The sequence below is a fragment of the Fragaria vesca genome, linkage group LG6 (genome assembly GCF_000184155.1).
Source record: "Fragaria vesca subsp. vesca linkage group LG6, FraVesHawaii_1.0, whole genome shotgun sequence".
Lineage (NCBI taxonomy): Eukaryota > Viridiplantae > Streptophyta > Magnoliopsida > Rosales > Rosaceae > Fragaria > Fragaria vesca.
This window is the reverse complement of record NC_020496.1, coordinates 15,959,536-15,966,941: the sequence shown is the minus strand read 5'-3', so window position 1 is coordinate 15,966,941 and position 7,406 is coordinate 15,959,536. Positions and strand designations below refer to the sequence as shown.

The following is a 7,406-nucleotide window of genomic DNA, read 5'->3' as shown; positions in this document are numbered from 1 at the left end:
ACAGAAGTGTGTTGCCTTATCCACCACTGAGTCCGAGTACATAGCGGCAAACGAAGCAGGCAAGGAAATGATATGGCTGCAAAGGTTCATTCAGGAGTTGGGTGTGAAGCAAGAAAGGTATGTGGTGTATTGTGATTGTCAGAGTGCAATTCACTTGAGTAAAAATTCAGTTTATCACCCTCGCACTAAGCACATTGATCTACGTTATCATTGGATACGAGATGTAGTGTCAGAGAAGTTTTTGCAGTTGAGGAAAATTCACACCAACAAGAATACTTCAGATATGTTGACTAAGGTTGCGCCACAACAGAAGTTGGAGTATTGCAGCAAGTCCGCTGGGATGGACTTCAAATAGAAGTCTTGCCGCGTATTTCCCCGGGTTGGTCTGGATGGGGAGATTGTTATAATATCCAGACCAAAATAAATAAAATAGTAATGAAAATAATATGAAAAGTTTCATGAGTTACATAAGTTACATGAGTTACACAAAGAACATGGATGGTTTTGGAGTTATAGTCAAGGCATGAGTTATAGGAAGATTCATGAAGTACCATTTATTGGGAGAGCACTAATGAGAGGTCTAGATGATTCCTCCTTAGCCTATAAAAGGAGAGTCATTTGCTCATTCCAAGGATCTCATCCATCTCAAACCTCCATCTTCCAAGTAGAGAAGAGTGTCCACTCCAAGTTGAGAGTGTAGAGTAGTTGGTAGCAAAACAAGTGTGAGAGAGGGTTTCCTTCAAGTAATGTTCTTGAAGTTGTGTATCTCGTGTACCCATTATTTCATAGTGGAAGTTCTTGTTATTGCTGCCCCGTGGACGTAGGCACATTGCCGAACCACGTTATATCTGGTGTTCCCTTTCCTCTATCTTTTATATCTTTACATATTTATCCTTTGTGTGGTTTGAGTTGTTACTTCCATTATATTATTTTTTCAAACGGTAACAACATCCATCGAATAAGCCTTGGCTTTGCCTCTTTCTTTGTAAACAAATACCTCAATGTTGCATGATCAGTATAAACAATTACTTTAGATTGAAGCAAATAAGAACGGAATTTATCTAAAGCAAATACAACAGCAAGAAACTCTTTTTTAGTGGTAGAGTAGTTCAATTGTGCATCATTGAGCGTTCTTGAGGCATAATAAATGGCATAGGGCTTCTTATCCTTCCGCTGCCTTAGCACAGCTCCAACAACATAATCGGATGCATCACACATCAACTCAAAGGGCTTGTCCCAGTTTGGGGGTAGCATCACTGGTGCTGTTGTCAACAATTCCTTCAACTTCTCAAATGCCTCTTTGCATTCGTCATCAAAATCAAAGGCTACCTCCTTTTGAAGGAGGCGAGTTAGGGGTCTGGCTATCTTGGAAAAGTCCTTGATAAACCTGCAATAAAACCCTGCATGACTATGAAACGAACGTATCTCCCTCATAGTAGTGGGGTATGGTAAGTAACGAATAAGATCAATCTTGGTCTTATCAACTTCAACGCCCCTGGCAGATATTATATGTCCCAAAACAATTCCTTGTGTCACCATAAAATGACATTTTTCCCAATTCAAAACAAGATTAGTTTCAACACACCTTTTTAAAATGAGTTCTAAATTTCCCAAACATGAATCAAAGTCCTTACCAAAAACACTAAAGTCATCCATAAAGACCTCAATTATATTTTCGATATAATTAGATAAAATAGACATCATGCATCTTTGAAATGTATCTGGTGCATTGCACAAACCGAAGGGGATACGCCTGTAGGCAAAAGTGTCAAAGGGACATGTGAATGTAGTCTTTTCTTGATCTTCTTGGGCTATGCAAATCTTGTTGTAGCCACTATATCCATCCAAGAAGCAATAAAACTCATGACCAGCTAACCTCTCAAGCATTTGTTCAATGAATGGTAGGGGGAAGTGGTCCTTCCTTGTGGTGGCATTGAGCTTTCTGTAGTCAATGCAGACTCTATGTCCAGTCACAACTTGTTGGGGCACTAGCTCATTCTTAGCATTTTTCACAACTGTCACTCCATATTTCTTTGGAACAACTTGAACAGGAGAGACCCACTTACTATCAGATATGGGGTAGATCACTCCACAATCTAGCAATTTGATGACTTCATCTTGAACCACTTTCATCATTGGTTGGTGTAGACGTCTTTGAGCCTCTCTGGTGGGTTTTACTCCATCTTCCAGCAGAATTCGATGGACACATGTGGTTAGGCTTATTCCCTTGATGTCTGCTAAAGTCCATCCGATAGCAGTCTTGTACTTCTTCAATACCTCCACTAATCTCTTTTTTGTTCCTTGTCTAGCTTGGAGGACACAATTGCTGGCAAAGTCTCATCTTCTCCCAAGCATACATACTTCAAATGATCAGGTAGTGCTTTCAATTCCAACTTGGGTGCCTGTTCCACAGATGGTAATAACTTGTTAGTCGAAATGGGAAGAGACAATAGAGAATCAGACCTAATTGGTAGGCTTTCAAGAGCGGCGACGTTTTCAAGCACAGTGTCATCCCATATTTCCTCTAATTCTGTTGTCGACATAGGGGCACCATCAGCATTGTTCCCACTCCTTGAGCAATGGTGTATTCCAATTTATCGTCGATCATTGAATTTAAGAAATTTTGCGCAAGAGAGTCAACAATATCAATAGAATAGTATGGTTTAAGCTCAGATAAGGGATACCTCATGGTTTCAACCATGGCTTCAAAGATGTTGAATCCAATAACTTCTCCATCAAACTCTATTGTCAATGTGCCAGCATGCACATCAATTTTTGTTCTTGCAGTTCTCATGAAAGGATGCTCTAAAAGTATAGGAGTTGAACTGGAGGGTGAGTCTTCCATATCAATAATGTAGAAATCTGCAGGGAAAATCAAGTGATTAACTTGCACAAGAATATCCTCTACATATCCCTTAGGATACTTGTTAGACCTATCTGCCAATTGAATTATGACATTGTCTTTTTTAAGTTCACCTAAGTCCATAGATGCATATAAGCTATATGACATAATATTAATGAATGCACCTACATCAAGCATGACACTGTCAAAAGTAGTATCACCAATTACACAAGGGATAGAAAAACTCCCTGGATCCTTTAGCTTGGGTGGTAACTTCATTTGGAGAACTGCAGAAATAGTCTCACTCATTTTCACAACTTCTTTCTCTCTTGTTTGCCTCCTTGTGGTGCACAACTCCTTCAAAAATTTTGCATATTTGGGGATTTAAATAATGCAGTCAATCAACGGCATGTTCACTTGAACTTTCTTAAAAACTTCCAAGATGGCTTGATCAGATTCTTCTTTCTTTGATTTTTGAAACCTGCTTGGAAATGACACACGCACATAGGGAGGGTTAGTAAGGGAGGGTTAGTAATAACTGAACTTTGAACATTAGAATCATTACCTTTTCGCGATTCAGTTGGTTGGGGCAGTTTTGCTTCAACTTTGGAAGTGGCAGGATCTGCCTCCAAATCATTCTTGGAAATTCCAACTTCATCCTCCTCTTCTTGGGCAACTTGAGCCTTCTTGTGGACTTTCTTTGGTACCTCATTGAACACACGTCCACTCCTTGTTGCCACTACTTTTGCGGACTCAAAATTTGAGTTTGGATTTGGAACGGTGCTAGGTGGAAGCTTTCCACTTTCAGAAAATTTTCCCATGAAATCCACTATTTTCCCCACTTGGTTCTTGAGCTCAGCTATATCCTTCGTATTATTAGTTTGACTCTGCACAAGAGCTTGAGTAGAATTTGTTAAATTTTGCTGCCCTTGAAAAAGGGCTTCAAGCATCTTATCATATGAAGGAGTAGCATTATTAGAATTAGAAGTCGAAGCAAAGTTTTGAGGAACTTGGGGCTTCTGAAAGAAGCCTTGTGGAAGTGGAAATGGGTAGCCAGAATATTGGGGTGGGTTCTAGACATTCTCCGTATTGCACCATCGGAAATTTGGATGATCCCTTAGTCCAGGATTGTAGGTGTTGGAAAAAGGATTGTACATTTGCTGTCCAATAGCATTGAGAGTCTCCCATCCACCATTTTTAGACAATTGAAGACACTGATCAGTTGGATGCCCTTGATTTGAGCACACACCACAAGCTTTCACCTCTTGATTTTTACCGAGCACAAGATGAGCTAATAATGCATCAATCTTACTTTCAAGAGTGGTGCTCGATTTTACCTCATTCACCTTCCTAGAAGATGCCAATGCACCAGCATATTGTTGGTCATTTAGGGCACAATTGTCTAACAATGCCCATGCTTCTCGATGTGTTTTGTCAAGGAAGGACCCCCCAGATGCGGCGTCAAGCAGCTAGCGCTCCAAAGATGAAAGTCCTTCATAGAAGTATTGCAGAAGGTTGTTCTCCTTGAATCCGTGGGAGGGGCAGGCTGCAACAAGGGCCTTGAACCGTTCATAATAAGCAGAAAATGTTTCCTCGGGTCTTTGCTGAATGTTGGTGATCTGCTTTCTTATCACAGTGATCTTTGATGCTGGAAAGTACTTGGTTAGGAACTCACTCATCATCTTTTCCCATGTGTCAATATGTCTGGCAGGTAGATCAATAAACTATGACTTGGCCCGGTCCTCTAGTGAGAATGGAAATGCCTTCAACTTCAGAATGTTAATATCTACATTTCTAGGGCACATGCTTACACACACAAATTGAAAAGCCTTCAGATGCTTGTTGGGGCCCTCGTTGCTAAGCCTATGGAATTTTGGTATTTGATGTGGAAACCCACTTTTCAACTCAAATTCTCCTTCCTTAGTGAGTGCCGACTCAGGATAAGTGATACATGAAGGTGCATTACCTCCGGCTCCTGGTACAACTGAATTAGATAACTGTCTAATAGTCTGCTGTTCCATTTGTGGAATGTCTTCCTCAGGATCTGAAGGTTGTGATGAGACTATAGACCTTGTTTGTACTTCTTCCTCTTCTTCTGACTCTGCGCCATTTTGAAGATCAAGAATCTGGGAAGGTTCTCCTCTTTACTTAATGCGCTCTAATCTCCCCTTCAAGTTAGTTAAAAACTCGTCGCTTAATCCAGGAATACGAATTTCCTCATCGGACATTCATAACCCTACAGAAACGAAAGAACAAAATAAGAAACAAAAATAGAAAATTAAACATAAACAAAGTAATTAAAATTTTAGAATGAGCTCAAACAGAAAAGGCCTTAGAAATAAGTGAACACTATATTTTACAAAGGTTCTAAATTACAACAATCTGTTAAACAGTTATAAGTTGCATTAATTTTCAAGCTCAAATCTTAAATGGTAAACCAATGGTGAATAGGTATGAACGTTTTGATACAAATGTTTCCGTGGTTTCAGAAGATTTAGGTGGCTAGGCCGAAGTGAAACGGGCTGGTAGGACTTCGTTTGTAATGGGCTACGGAGGTCGAAACCCCTATCGTGCTTACGCACAGTCTGTAACCCTTTGAAGTCCAATTTTGGTCCCAGGCGCTTACTCAGACCTACACCATCCAAAATGTCCCTTACTTAGCTAAGAAACACATGTATGATTGACAATCGTACAAGAGTTAATAAGGTCCGCCCTTAACTCCAAAAGACCTTTGACAAGATACTAATGAAGGGTTTAGGATCCTATTAACTAAAGTAACCTCCAATGGTTTACAAAACAAGATAAATACCTGAAAATAAATAAAACAATCATCAATTAGTCAGATTTGTTAAAGTAGTATAAATATTTACAAATAAGAGTAACCGAAAAACCGTTAGAGAATTATTAAGTCCCCGGCAACGGCGCCAAAAATTGGCGTGCTCGTTACCGGGTGCACAATTTAAAAACCTTTTTTTTTTATCAGAATGTAGTATTAGCAAATAGGGTTCGATCAATCCGGGGACTTAAAGGGCACTCATGTAGTCACGGTTACACTAAAGAGTCAACAACTAAGTATTTACAAGCATTCAATCACAAATATACATATGGTACAAGGTAACAGAGGGGGGGGTTTGAAGGTTTGTTCTATATTCCTAAAAACAGAAAATAAGATATGTACAGGTGATCAATTCATTCAACATTGCAAACAAAGATAAATTCAAATTCCATCACACATCAAGATCACGTTTCATTCCAACAATCCGATTATAATGCAAGTTCTTAATAAGAGAAACAATCTCGGAACACATTCCAGAAGAGGACATGCATTCCTTTAATTCTACTTACTTTATCACCTAAGCACAGAGAAGTCTAGAACTTAGATTATTTTATGTAAATTGCTGCATTCAATACTGAAGAGTACTTGTCCACAATAAACATGAATTATTAAGAATTAAAGAATTGAGATTGAACAACAACGCACACCTGAGAAGTCGTAACATGCATTTGTTGTAGTTTACGTTTTCAATTATTATTACATAGTTTCCACCACTTAGAGAAACATACTTACTTGAAGAAGCTTAGCATGAATCATGGCAATAGCTAGCATGCATTCTAACTCTTTGATTTAAACAAAAACACAAACTTTCAATCATTAAAACTCACAAGATCGGATCACCAGAAAATCATTAACACAACATCAATATGTTTCATAAAATTCTGAATCTATTGAATACAAAAACATGCAAAACATGCTTCCAAATCCTAAGTTTAGCACACGAAACATACCTATAAATTTGTAAAGAAAATTAAAACAAAGTATAGGTAATGTTTACACTTTATCAAATCTCCAAGGAAGCTTGTTGACATCAAAAGGATGCTTGACTTCAATGCTTCAAGTCTCCAACATTGCTGCCTTCATTGAGAAGTCCTTCAAGGCTTAGCAAAGGAAGAAGAAGCTTGACAAAAGAAAGGGAGAGGCTGCTGCTGCTCTCTTATCCCTCTGGTTTTTAATGTGAATGAATGATGATATGAGAAGTACCCAAGGCTTTCTTTATATAGAGGAAATCTTGGTGGAACTTCTTTTCAAAAATGATGTGGGACTCTCCTCCCTTTTTAGACTTCAAATCCAAATTTACTTCTTCTTTCTTACTGATGTGGGATTAGGAGAAATGTGTGACTTTTCTCATTCTTTTTTAGACTTGGGCCTTCTTTTGGCCTTTCTGCATTTTTCTCTCCCATCTTTGTACTACTTAGGTCTTTTTTCTCAATTAAGCTCTTGGTCCCTCTACAATCACAACACATGTTAGAAGTGGAATTATTGAGGAAATAAGATGGCCAAATAGGGTAGAAAACACATTAAAAACATATATAACACTTTATGCTTATATCATACACACTATTACAGAAAAAGATTCAATGATGTTTGATAAACATCATGATAGGGCTTCTATGACGTTTATCAACGTCATCTACTTCGTCGTCTATACTGGAGTCATAAAAATGGGTATGATACAATGACATGTCACTATACATTCTAGGTGACTGACTTTTCACTAATCACTAT

General features: G+C 38.5%; 1 pseudogene; it reads right to left on the bottom strand.

The window, feature by feature from the left end:
• The window catches only part of LOC101299796, a 9,365-nt pseudogene extending 5,573 nt beyond the window's left edge, over positions 1–3,792 (bottom strand).
• Between the last annotated feature and the right edge of the window lie 3,614 nt (positions 3,793–7,406).